The sequence below is a fragment of the Ahaetulla prasina genome, chromosome 3 (assembly GCF_028640845.1).
Source record: "Ahaetulla prasina isolate Xishuangbanna chromosome 3, ASM2864084v1, whole genome shotgun sequence".
NCBI classification, from domain to species: Eukaryota; Metazoa; Chordata; class Lepidosauria; order Squamata; family Colubridae; genus Ahaetulla; species Ahaetulla prasina.
Genome location: NC_080541.1, coordinates 95,776,385 through 95,800,281, shown reverse-complemented (window position 1 = coordinate 95,800,281; position 23,897 = coordinate 95,776,385). Strand labels below are relative to the sequence as shown.

The 23,897-nt window shown below is 40.7% G+C and overlaps 1 protein-coding gene across 1 annotated transcript in view; it reads right to left on the bottom strand.

Annotated features, from left to right (window-relative positions):
* The window catches only part of CDH18 (cadherin 18), a 231,269-nt gene that overhangs the window by 102,651 nt on the left and 104,721 nt on the right, over window positions 1–23,897 (bottom strand). The window lies entirely within an intron of this gene.

Genomic DNA, 23,897 nt, shown 5'->3' with positions numbered 1-23,897 from the left:
TCCTATACAGCTGCCTGCCAACCTGTCAAGCTTTATGAACTTGCACATATGTCTTTCAGAAAATGTTGACAAAGATATGCTCAGCTCAGCTGAGCACAATATCCAACATTACAACAGAAAGTGTATTTCTACAAAATGGGCACGTCTATTAATGATGGCAAATAATTTTACATTTTTTGGAAGGAATATTTTTTCCCCTTTTGGATTCTGAGTGGCTCATTAGCAGAATAAGCCATAACAGGAGTGAAGTCTACTCCTAGAGGAAGAAGAAATTTATTTTACTTCTCAATATATAGAAGACAGCCAGGATACTTAATTGTGTTTTTTTTATTTTCACAGAGGAAATGGCCCTTGCAGTATTCCTTAGAATGAGATTATATAGAATAGAATAGAATAGAATTTTTATTGGCCAAGTGTGATTGGACACACAAGGAATTTGTCTTGGTGCATATGCTCTCAGTGTACATAAAAGAAAAGATACGTTCATCAAGGTACAACATTTACAACACAATTGATGATCAATATATCAATATAAATCATAAGGATTGCCAGCAACAAGTTATAGTCATACAGTCATAAGTGGAAAGAGATTGGTGATGGGAACTATGAAACTATTAATAGTAGTGCAGATTCAGTAAATAGTCTGACAGTATTGAGGGAATTATTTGTTTAGCAGAGTGATGGCCTTCGGGAAAAAACTGTTCTTGTGTCTAGTTGTTCTGGTGTGCAGTGCTCTATAGCGTCGTTTTGAGGGTAGGAGTTGAAACAGTTTATGTCCAGGATGCGAGGGATCTGCAAATATTTTCATGGCCCTCTTCTTGATTCGTGCAGTATACAGGTCCTCAATGGAAGGCAACATCATGTAGTCATATGATAACTCCAGGAAGCACTTCTGACTTACTTTGGACATTGTTTTTCACATCACAGAGTATAGAAACTTGTTAATGGACTGTTCTCTGAATTCGTTAATGGACTGTTCTCTGAGATACTACTTCTCCATCACTATGTCTATCTTTAGGTAAAAGTATAAATAGTAAATGTAAAGGTGTTATCAGTATGTACTTGGTTGAGATGAATGAATTGCTTATGAACCTGCAGCCAGGCCATCCATGCCCCAACATCTGTCTCACAGCACTGGCAACCATGTACAGCAGCAGCCCACATGGCTGCCGACTCACTTCTTCTGTTTGCTCATGACCGCAATGGAACAAGAGGCAAAGCAGTATGGTGGCGCCATGGCCACAAGACAAGGCAGGTGTTGGGGCATGGATGGCCCGGCTGCGGAGGCCCTGAGGTAAGCTGGTACAGGGCATGAGGGGTCCTTCTGGATGGGGCTGCTGGAGTTGCTGCCATGAGGCGAGGCAAGTGTTTGGCCATGGGTGGCCTGGCTGTGGGGACCTGAGGAAGGCCAGTGCAGGGAGTGTGAGACAGCTTCATACCCCGCCTCACAGTGGCGGCACTGGCATGTCATGCTGCCTCCTGCCCCGCAGCAAGAAAGCTGAAGAAGTGGGCCTCCCATACATGGGGGAAAAATAAGACACCCTGCTGAAAATAAGCCCTAGTACTTATTTTGGGGCCCAAAAGAAAGTAAGACCCAGTCTTATTTTCAGGGAAACATGGATAGGTAAGAAACCACAGACCTAATGTGGAACATAATATAGTTGAACGTACGAATAACAAAACGTCAATACTAACATTGATCATGGTTCTACTTCAATACACAATTATACCTACATAGCAGAATCAGGACCATTATTGGTAACATGGAATGCAAAAATTAAATTCTCAAACTCCTTCTAATGTAGTTTTATGTTTTTCAAAACAGCTGCCACTCCACAGTATTTGTTTTATAGATACTTTATAAATACTTCCAGAGGAGAAAAATATTTTTTTTCTCTTTAAGAGCGACAGAAAACATACCGATGAAATGCAGTGCTGTTTTAAGCTGCAAAGTGTCAGTGTTAATAGCTTAAGAGAATACATTAAAGTGGGCTATTACGCACTGCTGATAATTTTGGAGCTGTTCACCTGCTTAGTATATCTTATGATCAAAGAGATTGTACAGTTTACATTTTTCAGGACAGTGATGAAATGGAGAGAACTATACCCAATGTATAGAATAGAATAGAATAGAATAGAATAGAATAGAATAGAATAGAATAGAATAGAACAGATTTTTTTATTGGCCAAGTGTGATTGGACACACAAGGAATTTGTCTTGGTGCGTATGTTCTCAGTGTACATAAAAGAAAAGATACCTTCATCTAGAATCATAAGGTACAACATTTACAACACAATTGATGATCAATATATCAATATAAATCATAAGGATTGCCAGCAACAAGTTATAGTCATACAGTCATAAGTGGAAAGAGATTGGTGATGGGAACTATGAAACGATTAATAGTAGTGCAGATTCAGTAAATAGTCTGACAGTATTGAGGGAATTATTTGTTTAGCAGAGTGATGGCCTTCGGGAAAAAACTGTTCTTGTGTCTAGTTGTTCTGTGCAGTGCTCTATAGCTGCTTTGAGGGTAGGAGTTGAAACAGTTTATGTCCAGGATGCAGGGATCTGCAAATATTTTCATGGCCCTCTTCTTGATTCGTGCAGTATACAGGTCCTCAATGGAAGGCAACATCATGTAGTCATATGATAACTCCAGGAAGCACTTCTGACTTACTTTGGACATTGTTTTTCACATCACAGAGGATAGAAACCTGTTAATGGACTGGTCTCTGAATTCGTTAATGGACTGTTCTCTGAGATACTACTTCCATCACTATGTCTATCTTTAGGTAAAAGTATAAATAGTAAATGTAAAGGTGTTATCAGTATGTACTTGGTTGAGATGAATGAATTGCTTATGAACCTGCAGCCAGGCCATCCATGCCCCAACATCTGTCTCACAGCACTGGCAACCATGTACAGCAGCAGCCCACATGGCTGCCGACTCACTTCTTCTGTTTGCTCATGACCGCAATGGAACAAGAGGCAAAGCAGTATGGTGGCGCCATGGCCACAAGACAAGGCAGGTGTTGGGGCATGGAGGCCCTGAGGTAAGCTGGTACAGGGCATGAGGGTCCTTCTGGATGGGGCTGCTGGGTTGCTGCCATGAGGCGAGGCAAGTGTTTGGCCATGGGTGGCCTGGCTGTGGGGACCTGAGGAAGGCCAGTGCAGGGAGTGTGAGACAGCTTCATACCCCGCCTCACAGTGGCGGCACTGGCATGTCATGCTGCCTCCTGCCCCGCAGCAAGAAAGCTGAAGAAGTGGGCCTCCCATACATGGGGGAAAAATAAGACACCCTGCTGAAAATAAGCCCTAGTACTTATTTTGGGGCCCAAAAGAAAGTAAGACCCAGTCTTATTTTCAGGGAAACATGGATAGGTAAGAAACCACAGACCTAATGTGGAACATAATATAGTTGAACGTACGAATAACAAAACGTCAATACTAACATTGATCATGGTTCTACTTCAATACACAATTGAAGTATTTGGTCCTATTAGGACTCCTTGGGGGGAGACATGGGATTTAGTTGGGGACAGAGACATGGGATTTAGTTGGGGACAGAGGAGGACGGAGGAGGACGTAGCCAGCGACTGGAATACCATTTCCCCTCACCCCCGGTTCCAGGATGTTTGGACTAGGCACCGGACAGAATACCATCTTGACTGTCATTCGGTGCTAATTACTGTTCCATTCTTTGTATGCCTTCATTCTGGACTAGTACCATCAGTCATCATCTTGCCATCCGGAGATGGAGCCTCTACTTTGCCGATTCTTAGTCTCAGCTGCTACGCATTATACTGCTTGTGAACTCTTGCGCCTGCGAGGTGCCCCCGCCTCGCAGGAATGGCCCTCCTCATTACCGAGGGCCGGCCTCCATGACGGGTCTTGGGACCCACAGAGGTGGCATGCGAAAAAGAAGAGCTTGTGGGGTTTTTTAGAGAGGGAATTTTTAAGGGGTGGGAGGGTAAGGGCGGGTAATGGGGGTAACCCGTCGGGTAAGGGGCCAGTTCCTGCACATGCTCGCGGCGGTTTTTTATTATCAGGTTCGGAGGTTATGGGGGAGGAGTCTGTTCCTATCTGTGAGGGTGGTCCTATTGACACGGTAAGTGGGAGGGGCAGGTATGGCGGAAGCGAGGGTCATATCAAATTCGGGAGCGCGTGCTCGATGTCTTAAAGCGATCACGCTCCGACCCTGGACTTTTCCGTTCCCGGATGGTCAGGATCCTCAGAGCCTGGGCCTTCGTTGATGTTGTGCAATGCTCGGTCTGTGGTGAACAAAGCCCCTTGTTTGTGATCTTATACAGGGGTTCCATGGACCTTATGGGCATTACGGAGACCTGGTTGGGCACTGAAGGGGCGTGCCCTTGTAGAGATGTGCCCGCGGGGTTTCCGTGCATTCCACCAGCCGAGGGCCCAGGGTAGGGGTGGGGGGGTGGCGGTTGTGATTAGAGAGAGTCTAGAGCCGAGGGAGACCACTGTACCTCAGATTGCCGGGTGCGAATCCCTCTTTGTGAGATGGGGTCGTAGGTGTCAGATGGGCTTGCTGATCACGTACCTGGCTCCTTGCTGCGTGACAGCTGCCCTGCCCGAGCTCCTGGAGATGCTGGCTGGGGTGGCAGTTCGGAGCCCCAGAGTTTTAGTCATGGGGACTTTAACTTGCCATCTTCCGCTCATCACCGACGGCAGCTCGGGAGTTCACGGCTTCCATGACGGCCTTGGATCTGACCCAAGTAGTTGATGGCCCTACTCACATTGGGGGTGGCACTCTGGACCTGATTTTTCTCTCTGGACAGTGGTTGAGAGATCTGGACTTAAAGGAAATAGTCATCGAACCTTTGTCATGGTCAGATCACTCTTCTTCGCCTGGACTTTCTGACCGCCATTCACCACCGCAGGGAGGCGGAGCCGACACGCTGGTTCCGCCCAGGCGCCTGATGGACCCTGATGGGTTCCGGACGGAGCTTGGGCCATTTCCTGAGGTCTGGCTCACGGCTCGGCTGAGGAACTTGTGGCGGCCTGGGAGGGCGCGCGGGGGCCTTGGACCGTGTCGTGCCTTTGCGGCCTCTGACCCGGCGCAGGTCCCAACCGGCTCCTTGGTTCTCCGAGGAGCTGAGAGGATGAAGCGCCGGAGAAGACGCCTAGAGAGTTCCTGGAGGTCTAGCCGTTCGGAAGCTGATCGGACACTAGTGAAGTCCTATACTAGGACTTACCTAGTGGCATTGAGGAAGCGAGGCGTAGCTCACGCCTCCCTCATTGCATCGGCAGATAACCGCCCAGCCGCCCTGTTTGGTGACCCGCTCCTCCTACATCAGGGGAGCGGGATGACCCGCTGCAGGGGCGTGCTGAGGAGTTTAACGGTTATCTATACGATAAAATCGTTCAGCTTGGATGGTTGGACCAAGATTGCGTGATGCGGGTGAGATGTTCGAGGGTGGTCTTGGCGATATTGTTTGGGATGAGTTTGACCCTGTGGCTCCTGTGGACATGGACAGGGTGCTGGGGAGGCTGAATGCCACCACATGTTTACTGGACCCGTCGCCCTCCTGGCTGGTGCTGGCCACGCGGGAGGTCACGAGGCTGGCTCCAGGCGATTACGACCGCTTCTTTGGTGGAGGTGTCTTCCGGCCGCCTTGAAAGAGGCGGTGGTGAGGCCCTCCTTGAAGCCTTCCTGGACCCGCTGTTTTAGGTAATTATCGTCCGGTCTCCAACCTTCGCTTCGCGGCGAAGGTTGTAGAGAGTATGGTGGCATATCAGTTTCCCTTGCACCTGGATGAAACTGTCTATCTAGACCCGTTCCAGTCCGGTTTCCGGCCCGGTTACAGCACGGAGACGGCTTTGGTCGCGTTGGTGGATGATCTCTGGAGGGCCAGGGATAGGGGTTGCTCCTCTGCCCTGGTCCTATTAGACCTCTCAGCGGCTTTCGATACCATCGACCATGGTATCCTGCTGCGCCGGTTGGAGGGATTGGGAGTGGGAGGCACCGTTTATCGGTGGTTCTCCTCCTATCTCTCCGACCGTCGCAGTCGGTGTTGACAGGGGGGCAGAGGTCGACTCCGGGCGCCTCACTTGTGGGTGCCGCGGGGTCGATTCTCTCGCCTCCTGTTTAACATCTACATGAAGCCGCTGGGTGAGATCATCAGTGGTTTCGGTGTGAAGTATCAGCTGTATGCGGGTGACACCCAGCTGTACTTTTCTACACGGACCACCCCAACGGTTATCAAGTGCTGTCCCGGTGTCTGGAGGCCGACGGGTCTGGATGGGGAGAAACAGGCTCAAGCTCAATCCCGCCAAGACAGAGTGGTTGTGGATGCCGCATCCCGGTACAGTCAGCAATCGCGGCTGACCATCGGTGGCGAGTCATTGGCCCCGATGGAAAGGGTCCGCAACTTAGGCGTCCTCCTGGATGAACGGCTGTCTCTAGGAGACCATTTGACGGCCGTCTCCAGGAGAGCGTCTACCAGGTTCGCCTTGGTACGCCAGTTGCGCCTTTCTGGACCGGGATGCCCTATGCACGGTCACTCACGCACTCGTGACGCCTCGCCTGGATTACTGCAATGCTCTACATGGGGCTCCCTTGAAGGGCATCCGGAGGCTGCAGTTAGTCAGAAGCGGCTGCGCTGGTGATAGATGGAGCCCCTCGTGGCTCCCGTATAACACCCATCCTGCGCAGACTGCACTGGCTACCTGTGGCCTTCCGGGTGCGCTTCAAGGTCTTGGTGACCACCTTTAAAGCGCTCCATGGCATTGGGCCGGGTTACTTACGGGACCGCCTACTGCTACCGAATACCTCTCACCGTCCCGTGCGCTCTCACAGAGAGGGCCTCCCCAGGGTGCCGTCAGCAAGGCAATGTCGCCTGGCGACGCCCAGGGCAAGGGCCTTCTCTGTGGGGGCTCCCACCCTTTGGAACGAACTTCCCCCCGGACTCCGCCAGCTTCCGGACCTTCGGACCTTCCGCCGCGGGCTTAAAACATATTTATTTAATTGTGCAGGACTGAGCTAGGTTTTAAATTCATGGGTTTTAATTGGGTTTTATTTGTATATTTTAATTAACGGGCTTTCAAATAAGTTTCTTAATTGTTTTTATTCTGTATTTATATTTATATGTTTTTAAATGCCTGTGAACCGCCCTGAGTCCTTCGGGAGATAGGGCGGTATATAAATACGATTAATAAATAAATAAATAAATAAATATACCTACATAGCAGAATCAGGACCATTATTGGTAACATGGAATGCAAAAATTAAATTCTCAAACTCCTTCTAATGTAGTTTTATGTTTTTCAAAACAGCTGCCACTCCACAGTATTTGTTTTATAGATACTTTATAAATACTTCCAGAGGAGAAAAATATTTTTTTTCTCTTTAAGAGCGACAGAAAACATACCGATGAAATGCAGTGCTGTTTTAAGCTGCAAAGTGTCAGTGTTAATAGCTTAAGAGAATACATTAAAGTGGGCTATTACGCACTGCTGATAATTTTGGAGCTGTTCACCTGCTTAGTATATCTTATGATCAAAGAGATTGTACAGTTTACATTTTTCAGGACAGTGATGAAATGGAGAGAACTATACCCAATGTATAGAATAGAATAGAATAGAATAGAATAGAATAGAATAGAATAGAATAGAATAGAATAGAATAGAACAGATTTTTTTATTGGCCAAGTGTGATTGGACACACAAGGAATTTGTCTTGGTGCGTATGTTCTCAGTGTACATAAAAGAAAAGATACCTTCATCTAGAATCATAAGGTACAACACTTAATGATAGTCATAGGGTACAAATAAGCAATCAGGAAACAATCAATATTAATATAAATCGTAATTTCCACAAACAGCTGTTGAATGTCCCTGAAATAATTTTCAAAGTTATTAATAACATTCCTCCTACTAAAAAGAGAGAATGGTTAATAATAAAAGCAAAGATACTTCAAACAGGAGCATGCAAGTGCTAATCTATCAAATGATAAAGTGCTAGAAGAGTAACTGGCTCCAAAACATTATTCCCAATCCTATTCTTGCAGAAATGTTCATGCACTGGATGTGCATTCCTCCTGTGCAGATGGCATATTATTGTCCTAGAGTAAGTGAACATTTGCATAGCCAAAACAGCAACAACCAACTTTCTCCCTGCAAATTTTGGATAAATTAGACTATGCCAACATAGGTTCCAACAGGGAAGGACATCATTACGGAAAGCCAGATGCTGAGATAAAGCCACAGGAACATTGGGGAGAGGGAATATAAAGCCAAATCTAGGGTTCTTAAAGACTTAAATGTCAGTATGTAATCGATATACAAAGGGATTTCAGATGCTTAAGATTAGCATTTCATGAATAAAATCAAGGGGCATTGCTACTATAATGAAGGGGATCTATTTCCAGTTATTTGGTAAAGATGCCCGTAAGTGCCATTTGACTATTGGACTTTGACTATTGGAGCAGATGGTTGAACATTCTAAACTAAAGTCAACTTTGAAATAGTTTTAATTATTTAGGATACATAGTACAAACTCTCTCCTGATTTTGTTTCATTCTGTGCCATTTGATGCCTTCATTTATTATTTTTCTTATAACTAAGCTGGGTGTGTTATATTTGGAACTCATAGGCCCAGAATGAAGACAAATATCAACCATCTTAGTCCAGCTAATAATTAAAGGATTGCTATACTTGCACCATTCACAGAGCAGCTATTCAGTGTAGAATATTTCAAGTAGGACTATCATTCCCATACCACCTTTTGCGTCATTATTTTCACATTATTTTAAATAGTTGCTGAAGCTTTCTGCTTTTATTTATATAAAATAAAAAAAAATACTAATATGTTGTAACAAAATATTTAGCATTTAGCAAAAGTATCAAATCATGAAACCATCATTTAGCTAGTAGGAAAATCATATGCCACAGCAATGAACCATCAATGAAATTGATAATACACATGCATGAAAAAACTGATCATCCAGCTCTCTGATTTTGGCAGCTTTTCTGTGCTTGGCCCTGACTCATTTTAATTATGTATCCATCCTGCAGCGATAATAAATTAGACATAGGAGACATATCAAGAATGTTCTGAAAGGCTCCGATCCTTTGTGAAGTATAAAAAGACAGACTGTCATATGACTTGTGGTGGTGGTGTCATTATCATTTTATTTTCTGGGTGAGAAACTGAGAAGCAAGTTTTTTGACTTAGATTTTTGTAAGAGATTCTGCTGAGTGAAATACCCACAACCTTCTTTCTGCCTCTTTAGGTCATAGCCATTTTTATTTTGAGCCAACAGATAAGAATTCCTTGTGCTAAATTTTCCTAACAGTTTCATAAAGGATTAGAATACGGACACTGTGAACAATTGTTCTGGTGGTCTTTGAAAAACCAAAGGGCTTTTTCATTGAAGTTCTATATTCATGGTGCCATAGTGAAGTTCTATATTCTGTTCTCTGGTGGCACAGTTGTTAGAATGCAGTATTGCAGGCTGATTCTGTTGACTACCAGCGGTTCAGTCCTGACTGGCTCAATAGCAATAGCACTTAGACTTATATACCGCTTCACAGTGCTTTACCGCACTCTCTAATCAGTTTACAGAGTCAGCACTATTGCCGCCGAAAATTTGGCTCCTCATTTTACTCACCTCAGAAGGATGGAAGGCTGAGTCAACCTTGAGCCTGGTGAGATTTGAATTGCTAAATTGCTGTCAGTCAGCAATCAGCAGAAGTAACCTGTAGTACTGCACTCTAATCACTGCACCACTGTGACTCAGCCTTCCACCCTTCTGAGGTCAGTAAAATGAGGAGCCAGATTGTTGAGAACAATATGCTGACTCTGTAAACTGCTTAGAGAGGGCGGTAAAGCACTATGTATAAATATAAATATATATAAATCTAAGCATTATTGCTATATTCACCAAAGCTATCATAATCTTTTAGCTATGCTTCAAAAACCTTTTGTCAAATTCAAACCGAACCTGGCAGCAGCCATTTTTCTGTTTCTCAGTTGCCACACAGAGGGGGAAGGAGGTTGGAATGCCTTACTAGACACAACAGAGAACTTTCTCGTGAGAACCAAGGTCATCTCTACTGGCAACGGGTAAGATTGGGGAAGGAGTGCATGGAGAGCCTGCCAATTAACCCAATTGGCTAATGTGACCTGTGACATTTGCAGGATGGGGTCCCTATTTTAATTATACTGAAAGATTTAGAGTTGGTTTTCCTTTGAAGCTCTGCTGATATGATGTACTCAATAAAGGAGATCTTTATACACCCAAATGTAGTAAACCTGGAAAAAAATCTTAATATATAAAGATATTTTGAATGTAGAACAGGAACTTAAAACTAAACAAAAATTGCAAAATCAAGGTGTCAATCATGGTGGCCACATATGCAAGTACAAGTGAGATACAAGAAAGATATTAAGGCATATGGCTTTTATAAAGAGCAAACAACATTTGATCAAATACGATTAGCAGTAGATGAAAAATTAATAAAGAAAATATACAACTTCTTATTCAGCTTAAAAATGGAAGATGAACAGATAAATGAGACAATGATAGTGTGGGCAAATTTTTTTGGATACACTATAGAATTAGACAAATGGCAAAAACAATGGCAACCTCTTATAAGGAAGGTATTAAATGTTCCATAGGTGGCACTTACCACCGACGAGATTAACAAAGATGTTTAAAAACATGTCTGGCAAATGTTGGAAATGTAATCAGATACCGGGCATGTATAATCAGATGGTGGACATGTGCAAAAGCAAAAAAAAAAAAGGACAAAAATACATACATGGTTAGAAAAATTGTTAAAGCAGCATATAAGCATATAAGACAGAAATAATTTTGTTAGGCATAGTACCAGAAAAGTATGATAAAGGGAATATATACTTAATATTACATATTTTGACAGCAGCAAGAATTGTATTTGCACAGCACTGGAAAAATGAAAAAAACACCTACAGAAGAAGATGTAATTAAAAAAAAAATACTAGACTGTGCAGATAAAAGAAAAAGAAGATACGGAATATTTTCGAAAATGGGACTTGTTTTTCAATGGTTAGATAATAAAGGTAGAAATTAGGAACTAGAAAAGTACAATTATGTAAGCAAATTGATCCAGACAATACGCTGTTCACAAAGCACTTATGTATGTAAAGGGAAAATTTATTTATTTAATTTATTTATTTTGTCACAACATTATATATAAGCACATATAATGAAACTGTTTAACTTATATACTTATATAACTTATATAAACTGTTAAAAAATAAATAAAGAAGATCTTTGAGGAGGATCCTAGTCTCAGAGTTCTGATTTACTGGGACTCAGAACCTTGACACTTTTATTACTAGGTGGAGATCTAATGGCTTCAGATTTTGTTGTGGCTGTTTGAAGTCAAAATAAAAATAACACAAATTAACAAGACTAATCACATAGTAAAACTAAAAAAGCAAAACAACCAATATATTTTAAGCAAATGCTAGTGGAGTAGACTAATATATTTTCCCAGTATAGTTTGTAAGACTCAACAAATTTGGAAATAGTCAAGGACAGTGTTGTGCGTGTGTTTCTAAAAATGTGCTTAGAGTAGCTTAGATTGCTATCATATTATTTCCCTTCTACAGAATACTTTTATGCTGGAGGATTGTTTTTAAAGTGACACAGTTGTCTTTGAAATTCTCTTAACAGCCTTGCCCTTAGCTATCTATAAGACCTAATACTTGAACTTTCTATTTATGTGATCCTACATTCAAAGATCACCTTTCTTTCAGGGAATTGTTCTATAAGCTTTATCCTGAGGCAGCAGATAATACAATAATACAATCTCTGCTGTTGTAATCATTTTGGGTATATATTTCAACCCAATTCAATTAAAATATGTAAAACTCACAATTCCTTTCCCCAGGAACACCAGTGTTCAAAAGTAATTCCAAATTAATTCAGTATACCCATGCTACAGTTGCAGAGATCTAAATGTTGCTTTCTACACCAAAAGCAGTTTAATTGTTCCCATTCCTTGCCTTCTCCTTTTCTTCCCCTCAGAAAAGAACATTTTTCTTCAAAAATCCCTCACATCACCACATTAAAATTCTGTCAGTTAACTAAGCGTATACCATGGCTGCTGCAGTCATCATGATAATTATGTAATGCTTGGTGTATTTTGCCAGTCAAGTACATCCTCTGTATTTGATATAAACCTTTCAAACAGCGGGGAAGAAATAAAAAAAAAATGAGACCAAGTCGCAGAAGTAGGAAGTGATTGAGAATATCAATTCGATTTATGCCACAGAGCTGCAGTATTAGTTCAGGAGCCATCATTTTCCAAATGAACAATCTACCACATGCCCATACCTAATTAGATTGCTTTTTCCAAAAAGTAACTGCTTTCTCGGTATATGTTTGGCTTAAAGTACAATTCGGTACCACTTTATAAATGCAGAGCATAACATACCACTCTCAAATTTATTTAATTATGATTGCATTATCAGTCTCTCTTTCTCTCCCCCAATATAGAGAATAATAAAGTACCTTCAACCCATAGCAACACATTTTTTTAAAAAAATCTACATTAAAATATATTTTTCCTTGATTCTATAGGGCAGGGATGTCAAATTCAAGGCCTGGAGGCCGTATCCAGCCTACAGGGTGCTTAGATCTGGCCCGCAGGGCCACCCTTGAAACAGCAAAGGACCAGCCCGCAGTGACTCTGCCAGTGAAAATGGAACTCCATTTTTGCTGGCATGGAGTTGCAGGAGGCTGTCACTGCTGAAAACAGAGCTCAGGAGCCCATTTTCGCTGGCAGAACACTCAAGCCACCAGAGGTGCCTCCAACACAAGTGACATCGATCTGGCCACGCCCAACCAGACCACGCCCCCTGCCCCTGCAAGGTCAAACACAACCCTGATGTGGCCCTCAATGAAATCAAGTTTGACACCCCTGCTATAGGGCTTGTGGCATACATTACATTAGGGAATTGGAGCATTTCAAAACATTATTTTTATTTCATCCAAGTAACTATGCTCAGAAAATTTAAGCTATTCTGCAATAGAGAATTTTTATCCTAGATACCTGTAATAATTGAAATCAGAACTAAATGAAAGCTGTTCACTGTTTTTTGTTTTGGTGGTGATGAAAAGCACCCATGTTCTCTCCCCCCACTTATGAAAAGGTTCACAAGCCAGTAGAGCAAAGGGTCTTTCAGGAGAGAGGGAGAGGGAGAGAGAGGGGGAGAGAGAGAGAGAGAGAGGGACAAGGAGGGAAGGAGGGAGAGAGAGAGAGAAAGAAAAGAAGCTTGTGTTTTCATCACATTTGAACAGTCAGTTCTTATAGATTACAGACTTATTTGTGGTATTGATTGGTTGGTTGGTTGGTTGGTTGTGCCTGCCTGGCCCCAATGACTCTGTGGCAGCTTATAATTAAAAAGTTTTTTTAAAAAATTGCAATAAGAAAAATAATAAAGAATAGAAAGATGGCAACAATCCCAGGTGTGTTGTGAATACCTCTCTCTGCCCTTTAGCAAACATGAGTGAAGCCGCCTTAGATTGTGTGAGTGAGACAGACTTATGAATCTAAGGAGGCTTCACTCATGCTTGCTAAAGGGCAAAGATGGGGATTCAACCCCCCCTGAAACACCAACAGGATAGGAACCATCTGACTATTGGGTGAAACCTTATTCATATTTATCCTTCTGGGCCCGCATCTGTGTTACAACTACACAAAGAATGGAGGCATGGTGGCTCAATGGCTCAATGATACTATAGAAGAGCTATACTCCAGCAGTTTGGTTTTTTTATTATTATTTTTTTTTATAAACAGAATTTAAAAAAATCATTGTGAACAGATTATCAGTCAGGTACATCCTTAAACATTGTTTCAAATTTCACCCCCTATCATAATCTAATACAATATATTTTCTTCTCCTTTTTAAAATTCATTGTTAATTGCACATATCTAATAAAAAAAGAAATTTCTATTCCATCGCATTCTGAAAGATTTTTAAATGAAGTTTAACCCCCATATTTAATTCCCCAAAACATCATTGATAAGTCTTCTGTTAGCTTCTTGAGTTTCACAAATCTAAACATATTTCTATATCCCATAATCAGAGGCCATTTAACAACTCTTTCTAAAAACAGCCCAGAGACAATTTCCATCTTACTTAGGAATAATCCTGAACTCACAAAGATTTTTCCCTCTTTTCATCTTCCTCTACCTCTGAATAATATATATTTAAAGAAAAAAACAACCATCTAATCAATTCTCAGTAAAGAAAAAAAATTAAAATTAAAAAGAGTAATTGCTGCTTATTTCCCCCAACAAATTCTTTCATTATATTCAACTATTCTCTTGGTTTTTATCACTAATCAATTTTGTTACCTTTCATAAACAAATGAAAAAACCTTTTTCCTTTACATAGTAACATTCATTTCCCTCTCACCCCAATTTATTCTGCAATCTTTCCCTCCATTCCCCAATACATCATTAATAATTATTTTATAATTGTCACTTGTATTCTTAATATCATTCTCTGCTTAATTCCTTAATATAAATCTGAGAACAGCATTTAAAATCCTTTCTTAAAAATGTCATACAATCACAACATAACAATCTTCGTGGGAATAGTCCGCTATTCCATTCTTACATTCTTCCTCTGTCTCTAGAAATCATTCTTTATTAAGTAACAAAATTTTCTCTTGATTCTATAAGCCAAAGGCAGCCGTCCAGAATCCTTTCTTAAAGCTGTTGTGTAGACACAACAACATCTGTCTTCGTGGGAATAGTCATAAACAAAAGCTATTTGACTCTTGCATTCTTCCTCTGCCTTGATACAATTGTAAACCACAAGTAGCAAATGGCCATTTTAGGTGACAATTAGGTTCCTTCTTATTCTTAGATGTATTAGATCCTGGAGATCAATTTTTCAACATCTCTTCTTGAATGCTTCATAAATTCACATTTGTAGATATCTTAAACTTGGAGAAACAATTTCTTTCTTTCATTTTTCCTCTATCTTTAAATATCTTCTTTTAAATTACTCTTAGTTGGCACAGTGTCCATTTTATTTCTGTATTAATAAACCACACTTTCCCTTTGTCTCGGCTTGTTTGTCTTTGTTCCACATCTTATCCCCTTTTAGTAATTTCTTTAAATTTCTTCTAGTCCCAAATTAGAGGATAGAGGGATTTGTAATATTCCATTAAAGTCAATACAGTATTCCCTTTAACTCTTTTTTCTTATTTTATTTTATTCCATCAGCCGAGGGCCCAGGGTAGGGGTGGAGGGGTGGCGGTTATCATCAAGGAGAGTCTGGAGCCGAGGGAGACCACTGTGCCTCAGATAGCTGGGTGTGAATCCCTCTTCGTGAAGTGGGGTCGTAGAACTCAGGTGGGCTTGTTGATCACGTACCTGGCTCCTTGCTGCGTGACTACAGCCCTGCCTGAGCTGCTGGAGTTGCTGGCTGGGTTGGCAGTTGAGACCCCCAGACTGCTGGTCATGGGGGATTTCAATTTGCCATCAGCCGGCGTAGCATCCTCAACAGCTCAGGAGTTCATGGCTTCCATGACGGCCATGGACCTGATTCAGTTAATTGACGGCCCTACCCACGTCGGGGGAGGTACCCTAGACCTGATTTTTATCTCTGGCCAGTGGTTTAATGATCTGGTTTTAAACGATTTAGTTGTGGAACCTTTGTCATGGTCAGATCATTTTCTCCTTCGTCTAGACTTTCTGACCGCTACCCACCATCGCAGGGAGACGGAACCAATGCGTTGGTTCCGTCCCAGGCGCCTGATGGACCCGGAGAGGTTCCTGACGGAGCTTGGGCGTTTCCGAACACCTGTCCCACGACTCGACTGAAGAGCTAGTTGCGGCCTGGGAACGGGCGCGGCTGGAGCTTTGGACCGTGTCGTGCCTTTGCGGCCTCTGACCCGGCGTCGGTCTCAACCAGCTCCTTGGTTCTCCGAGGAGCTGAGGAGATGAAGCGCCGGAGAAGACGCCTAGAGTGCCTGGAGATCCAGCCGCTCTGAGGCTGACGGACACTAGTTAGGTCCTATAGTAGGACCTACCTAGTGGCAATGAGGGTTGCGGCGTTCTCGTTCCTCCCTCATTGCGTCGGCAGATAACCGCCCGGCCGCCCTGTTTGGTGACCGCTCGCTCCTCCAACAGGAGGCGGGAGGACCCCTACAAGGCGTGCCGAGGAGTTTAACGGTTATCTATACGACAAAATCGTTCAGCTCGGGACGGATTGGATCAAAATTGGGTAGATCCAGGCGAGGGTTCTGAGGCCCGTCTTGTTGAGGTGGTTTGGGATGACTTTGATCCTGTGACTCCGAGGACATGGACAGGTTGCTGGGCAGGCTGAACGCCACCACATGTTTACTGGATCCGTGCCTCCTGGTTAGTACTGGCTACTCAGGAGGTGACACGAGGCTGGCTCAGGGATTACAAATGCTTCTTTGGAGGGGGTCTTTCCCGCTGCCTTGAAAGAGGCTGTGGTGAGACCCTCCTCAAGAAGCCTTCCTGGACCCAGCTGTTTTAGGAACTATCGCCAGTCTCCAATCTTCGCCACGGCGAAGGTTGTAGAGAGTGTGGTGGCATGTCAGCTACCCCAGTACCTGGATGAAGCTGTCTATCTAGACCCGTTCCAGTCCGGCTTCCGGCCCGGATACAATCGGAGACAGCTTTGGTCGCTGGTGGATGATCTCTGGAGGGCCAGGGATAGGGGTTATTCCTCTGCCCTGGTCCTATTAGACCTCTCAGCGGCTTTTGATACCATCGACCATGGTATCCTGCTGCGCCGGTTGGAGGGGTTGGGAGTGGGAGGCACCGTTTATCGGTGGTTCTCCTCCTACCTCTCTGATCGGACGCAGACGGGGTTGACAGGGGGGGAGAGATCGACCCAAGGTGCCTCATGTGTGGGGTGCCGCAGGGATCGATTCTCTCACCCCTCCTGTTCAACATCTATATGAAGCCGCTGGGTGAGATCATCAGTGGCTTTGGGGTGAGATACCAACTGTACGCTGATGACACCCAGCTGTACTTTTCCACCCCGGGCCACCCCAGTGAAGCTGTCGAAGTGTTGTCCCGTGTCTGGAAGCCGACGGGTCTGGATGGGGAGGAACAGGCTCAAACTTAATCCTCCAAGACGGAGTGGCTGTGGATGCCGGCACCTCGGTACAGTCAGCTGCAGATGCGGCTGTCTGTCGGGGTGAATCATTGGCCCGATGGAGAAGGTACGCAACTTGGGCGTGCTCCTGGATGGTCGGTTGTCCTTTGAAGACCATTTGGCGACCGTCTCCAGGAGAGCATTTTATCAGGTTCGCCTGATCCGCCAGTTGCGCCCTTCCTGGACCGGGATGCCTTATGCACAGTCACTCATGCCCTTGTTACCTCTCGCCTGGACTACTGCAATGCTCTCTACATGGGGCTCCCTTGAAGAGCACCGGAGACTTCAGCTAGTTCAGAACGCGCTGCGCTGGCCATGCCTCTATACTCCAGCAGTTTGAGCCCTAGCACTGTGTGATGGGAGTGATCTCATCACTTGCCTCAGTTTCTGCCAACCTAGAAGTTCGAAAGCATGCTAGGTTCAAGTAGATAAATAAGTAAGTTTTAATTCCGTGAAAGGTCCAAGGTCAAAATGTATTATGATATACTAATTGGAAATTAAATGGGAGCATGGATTCCCAAAGAAATATCTGCTACTAACTTAAACAGCCAAATGTATACAAGAGAACTCTTGGACAGAAGCCTTAGCTGACAAAGCTAAGAATCTATGAATTCTGTCTACTGATTTATGAATAGATCAATATGAACCTAACAATTGAAATAATTCATTGATTTGTCCAGAATTAAATGTAACTAATATTCAAATACCATGCTCCAAAACAGAATATTTAGGCAATATTTGATCTAAAAATCCATAACTAATAGAAGACAGCAAGAAAGAAAGCTCTTTTGTAGACCAGATAAGATAATTCTAAATAATACAACTCAGATATTTGACAATTCAATCCTACCTGGTTAAAAGTCCAAGGTGGCTTTTAAGGACAGGCCCATTTAAAATTTAAAATTTAAAATTTAAAATTTAAAATTTAAAATTTAAAATTTAAAATTTAAAATTTAAAATTTAAAATTTAAAATTTAAAATTTAAAATTTAAAATTTAAAATTTAAAATTTAAAATTTAAAATTTATTTATTTAGTTTATTTATTTATTTAAACTTTTATACCGCCCTTCTCCCGAAGGTAAAAAATATACAGAGTTAAAATATCAATTTAAAATACATATTCGATAATGGCCGAATTAAAAACCGTCAATTGACCCAACCTAAAAGTATCCCATATAAAATTACAAAATTTAAAATTTAAAAAATTTAAGAATTTAAAATTTAAAATTTAAAATTTAAAATTTAAAATTTAAGAATTTAAAATCAGGCCAGTCCCACATGGATAAATAAGTAAGTTTTTAATTCCCGGCGAAAGGTCCGAAGGTCAAAATGTATTATGATATACTAATTGGAAATTAAATGGGAGCATGGATTCCCAAAGAAATATCTGCTACTAACTTAAACAGCCAAATGTATACAAGAGAACTCTTGGACAGAAGCCTTAGCTGACAAAGCTAAGAATCTATGAATTCTGTCTACTGATTTATGAATAGATCAATATGAACCTAACAATTGAAATAATTCATTGATTTGTCCAGAATTAAATGTAACTAATATTCAAATACCATGCTCCAAAACAGAATATTTAGGCAATATTTGTTACATGCATCTGAAATGTACAATTAATTTCTTCATTCCTTCTCACATAAAAAATAATCAACCAATTCATTTTTAAAACCTAGATGAAATTAATCAATGTATGTAAGACTTCAATACTCAAATAATTGATCATGCCTTCCCTCCTAGTATTTTCAAAGTAGATGCTACTTCAAAGCGGGGGCACCAACCCTCTGGAACAAGTTACCACCAGGTATCCGTCAACTCCCTGATCTTGGACCTTCGACGCGAGCTGAAAACATTTTTGTTTCACTGTGCAGGACTGGCCTAGTGGGGTTTTAATAAGGGGTTTTATTGGTTTTAAGTTCTTCAACCAACTCTACATTTTCCTTTTAAACTGGTCCTAAAAATTGTACTAACTGTCTTTACTTTGGCTGTAAACCGCCCTGAGTCCTTTGGGAGAAGGGTGGTATAGAAATTGAAACAATAAATAAAATAAATAAATAAAGTAGATGCTGCTATTTCCATTTCTAATATGGGTTCAGGAGTGGGGAATGTTCTCATAATGAATGATACAATCACTTTTCTTTAACAGATCTCAAAACAATTGCTTAATTAAAAAACATTTATTTTCCTTCTTGTTTAATTAGGGCTCTTAATTTCAATTCCAAGCCCTCACTTTCCACTTTCCAGAATTTGTGTATTCTTTAAATTGATTGTTTCCACTTTCACTTTCCAGTACATTTAGCCGCTAATTTAAGGTTTTTTTCAAAGCTTGTGCCACTTTTAAAAAAAGGTTTCTTTGTGAGTTGGTGATAACTCACCCAACTTCAATGATCTGTTTCTTTTGTGATTCATCCTCCTGCCCAATCTTGTAGCTGCCACGGCTTTGTTGCAGCTGATGATGGCTGCATTCCTCCCCGCTGGATCGGGGGAAAAGAATCTGGAGCTGCAGGAAGTTTGCAATCTCCCCATTCGCTCCGGCAGCTCCCCCATTCTTTGCTGCCCCTTCGAGGAAGCTATGGTCCAAACCAGAGAATGGAAAGACCCTCATAGCGGGGGGGATATCGGTGCATACCCCAGAGACACTGGGGTGTGAAACCATCTCACCCGCTGCGCTGGCCATGCCTCTATACTCCAGCAGTTTGAGCCCTAGCACTGTGTGATGGGAGTGATCTCTCATCACTTGCCTCAGTTTCTGCCAACCTAGAAGTTCGAAAGCATGCTAGGTTCAAGTAGATAAATAAGTACTACTTTGGTGAGTGGGGAAAAACAACACTTTGACTGGTAGTATGAATTCAACTGGTGCTGAATTTGTCCTAAAGCAACACCCCTGTGTTTCAATTTTCCAGATTTTTGTAATGTGTTTAAGATTCTTTAATTAAACCAAAATGTTTGTTGCTTTTAAATTATGGAAAATAATGTGAAATCTTAACCACATTTTTTAGATCAAAACTATCAGGAATTTTTGGGGAATGTATGGTATAAATATAAATAGAAAAATCAATACAATAGATGAGTCCTGACTGAAAATAAACACAGATTGGGGAAAAAGAAGAAGAAAAAGAACTATCTGTACTAGTGATTTGACAGAAGAAGATTAAAACCTTTGTGTCAACTGTGGGTAAGGTTTATTAAATGTATTATGGGAAAGTTTTATTAAAGGAACAAAAGTTGCCAAGTATTTTGAAATATGTTTTTCCTGGGGAATAGGCTATTGAAAATATTATTTACAAGAAATTTATAATCTGCCAGTATACTGTGCTAATAAAGTATAGGCCTTCAGTAAGATACAGCATAGGAAGTATTAACACATAGGATTCCTTATCTTATTCCATAAATTATCTGTTTTATACATTATAGTGTGCAGTACAAGTATTATGTATTATTATACTGAATTTAAAGAATAAACAATAGCAGATGGCAATATTTGATCTAAAAAATCCATAACTAATAGAAGACAGCAAGAAAGAAAGAAAGAAAGAAAGAAAGAAAGAAAGAAAGAAAGAAAGAAAGAAAGAAAGAAAGAAAGAAAGAAAGCTCTTTTTGTAGACCAGATAAGATAATTCTAAATAATACAACTCAGATATTTGACAATTCAATCCTACCTGGTTAAAAGTCCAAGGTGGCTTTTAAGGACAGGCCCATTTAAAATTTATTTATTTATTTATTTATTTATTTATTTATTTATTTATTTATTTAAACTTTTATACCGCCCTTCTCCCGAAGGACTCAGGGCGGTGTACAGCCATACATAAAAACAGTAAAAAATATACAGAGTTAAAATATCAATTTAAAATACATATTCGATAATGGCCGAATTAAAACCATCAATTGACCCAACCTAAAAATATCCCATATAAAATTACAAAATTTAAAATTTAAAAAATTTAAGAATTTAAAATCAGGCCAGTCCCACATGGATAAATAAGTAAGTTTTTAATTCCCGGCGAAAGGTCCGAAGGTCAAAATGTATTATGATATACTAATTGGAAATTAAATGGGAGCATGGATTCCCAAAGAAATATCTGCTACTAACTTAAACAGCCAAATGTATACAAGAGAACTCTTGGACAGAAGCCTTAGCTGACAAAGCTAAGAATCTATGAATTCTGTCTACTGATTTATGAATAGATCAATATGAACCTAACAATTGAAATAATTCATTGATTTGTCCAGAATTAAATGTAACTAATATTCAAATACCATGCTCCAAAACAGAATATTTAGGCAATATTTGTTACATGCATCTGAAATGTACAATTAATTTCTTCATTCCTTCTCACATAAAAAATAATCAACCAATTCATTTTTAAAACCTAGATGAAATTAATCAACGTATGTAAGACTTCAATACTCAAATAATTGATCATGCCTTCCCTCCTAGTATTTTCAAAGTAGATGCTACTTCAAAGCGGGGGCACCAACCCTCTGGAACAAGTTACCACCAGGTATCCGTCAACTCCCTGATCTTCGGACCTTTCGACGCGAGCTGAAAACATTTTTGTTTCACTGTGCAGGACTGGCCTAGTGGGGTTTTAATAAGGGGTTTTATTGGTTTTAAGTTCTTCAACCAACTCTACATTTTCCTTTTAAACTGGTCCTAAAAATTGTACTAACTGTCTTTACTTTGGCTGTAAACCGCCCTGAGTCCTTTGGGAGAAGGGTGGTATAGAAATTGAAACAATAAATAAAATAAATAAATAAAGTAGATGCTGCTATTTCCATTTCTAATATGGGTTCAGGAGTGGGGAATGTTCTCATAATGAATGATACAATCACTTTTCTTTAACAGATCTATAATAGAAATAGCTAAAATATAGCTATAATAAAACTTTATAACACTAAACCTTGCTCAAATTAAACCCCACGTTTAATAATATTAATGCATTTTGCTGCCAACATCTTTAACTCACATTTAAAATAACAAGGTGATCTTTTTCCAGGAGAAACAAATAATATAAAAAAAAACAGATCAAATATTATTAACTCAGAATCTTTGTTTCATAAAATAGAAAGTAAAGGCTTTCTCTGCCCTACTTAAACAATGTTCAGTAAAGAGAGGTTTCCTGAATATTCGTTGTGAACAGAGGAATTCATTTAATTTACCAACCGGTTTGCCCAGCACCGAAAATATGAATGAGCACTCAGCAACTCCACGCGTGCACCTGGCCTTCCACGCAGGAGCTTTACTCACGTTGGACATACCGCGCATGTGCCCGGACTCAAAAACATGCCAAAATAAGACAGTATAGAGCCAGGGCGGGTAGGCGATTTCTGCTACCGGTTCTCCCGAACCACTCCGAACCGGCTGAATACCATCTCTGGAGAGATCTCTGGAGAGATACCTTGTATTACATATAAGAGAATCCAATCCACTGATATATTGAAAAATACTTAAAATGTAAACAGTATTACCAACAGAATCAGAGGAGAAATCATTTTAGCTTTATAAAGCTTATTTAATGGAAGAGATAACAGTGATTGCTTCCTTTAAATTGTTCTTGCAAAAGTAATAGTTTTTGCTGCAGTTTCATTTTAATTAATTACAAAAAAAAAATCCTTTCTAGAAGGAGAATATAATTTTTATTTTAGGGCAGTTTCAAGGCAATAATCAATCATAATTTTCATCATCTAGGCAATAGCAGTAAAACGTATAATGAAAAATAAAACCCTTTAATAATGAAATATAGTCATTTTACATTTCTGGCAACAACTTTAGAAGGCTATATCTCAAAACTAAACTACAAGGATTAATGTCCATCATAGTTCAGTAGCATCTTTAAAAGGTACCAGGGACATGTACATTACTCAGTCATCTATCAATATTTGAACATGCCAGAAAAAGATATGAAAGACAAAACTCTTAAAATAAATTCAAAATCCCCATTTAATGGAAGTACTAGCTGTCAACTATAGTAATAAGTACAACAATGAGTATAAAATTCAGCATATTAGGGAAAAAGCATAGCAGCATAATTATTCAGAATTTAAGCAGAGAAAGGGATAGGATTACAGTAAAATAAATGACTGTACACTTGAATTTACGCTTTCACTCTGATCCATAATTAATTTTAAAATATATTTTGTCTGAAGAAAATCAATTTGGCCTCAAGAGGAATAAATATCAAATACTCCAAAAGTCCTTTATCAATATGGATTTTAAATAAAAGTAGGCCAGTACAAGCCACAGAAGACGGGCAGTAAGTATTTGGCAAACCAATTTTATACAATTCCTAAAAAAACTTCTTTTGGGGCACTCCACTCCCCAAACTCTTCTCCAAACAACATTGGTGGAATGATAATTTTAACATTCAGTTTACTAATCTGTCTCCTTGTTACTAGAATAGAATAGAATAGAATAGAATAGAATAGAATAGAATAGAATAGAATTTTATTGGCCAAGTGTGATTGGACACACAAGGAATTTGTCTTGGTGCATATGCTCTCAGTGTACATAAAAGATTTACTAATCTAAACAATCATAATTGCCCTAACTCTCTAACCTTCCAAGCCAATGTTTCATTAAGCGCCCTGTCTGCGTAGTTATTTCTATTGCTATGCTCCCCAATAGACAATTTCAACATTTTAGGTTTTCCCAAATTATAATTTTGTTATCAGTGTAATTTCTCAGTGTGATCATGTTCTGACTTTTTCAACTTTCTTTTCAACTCA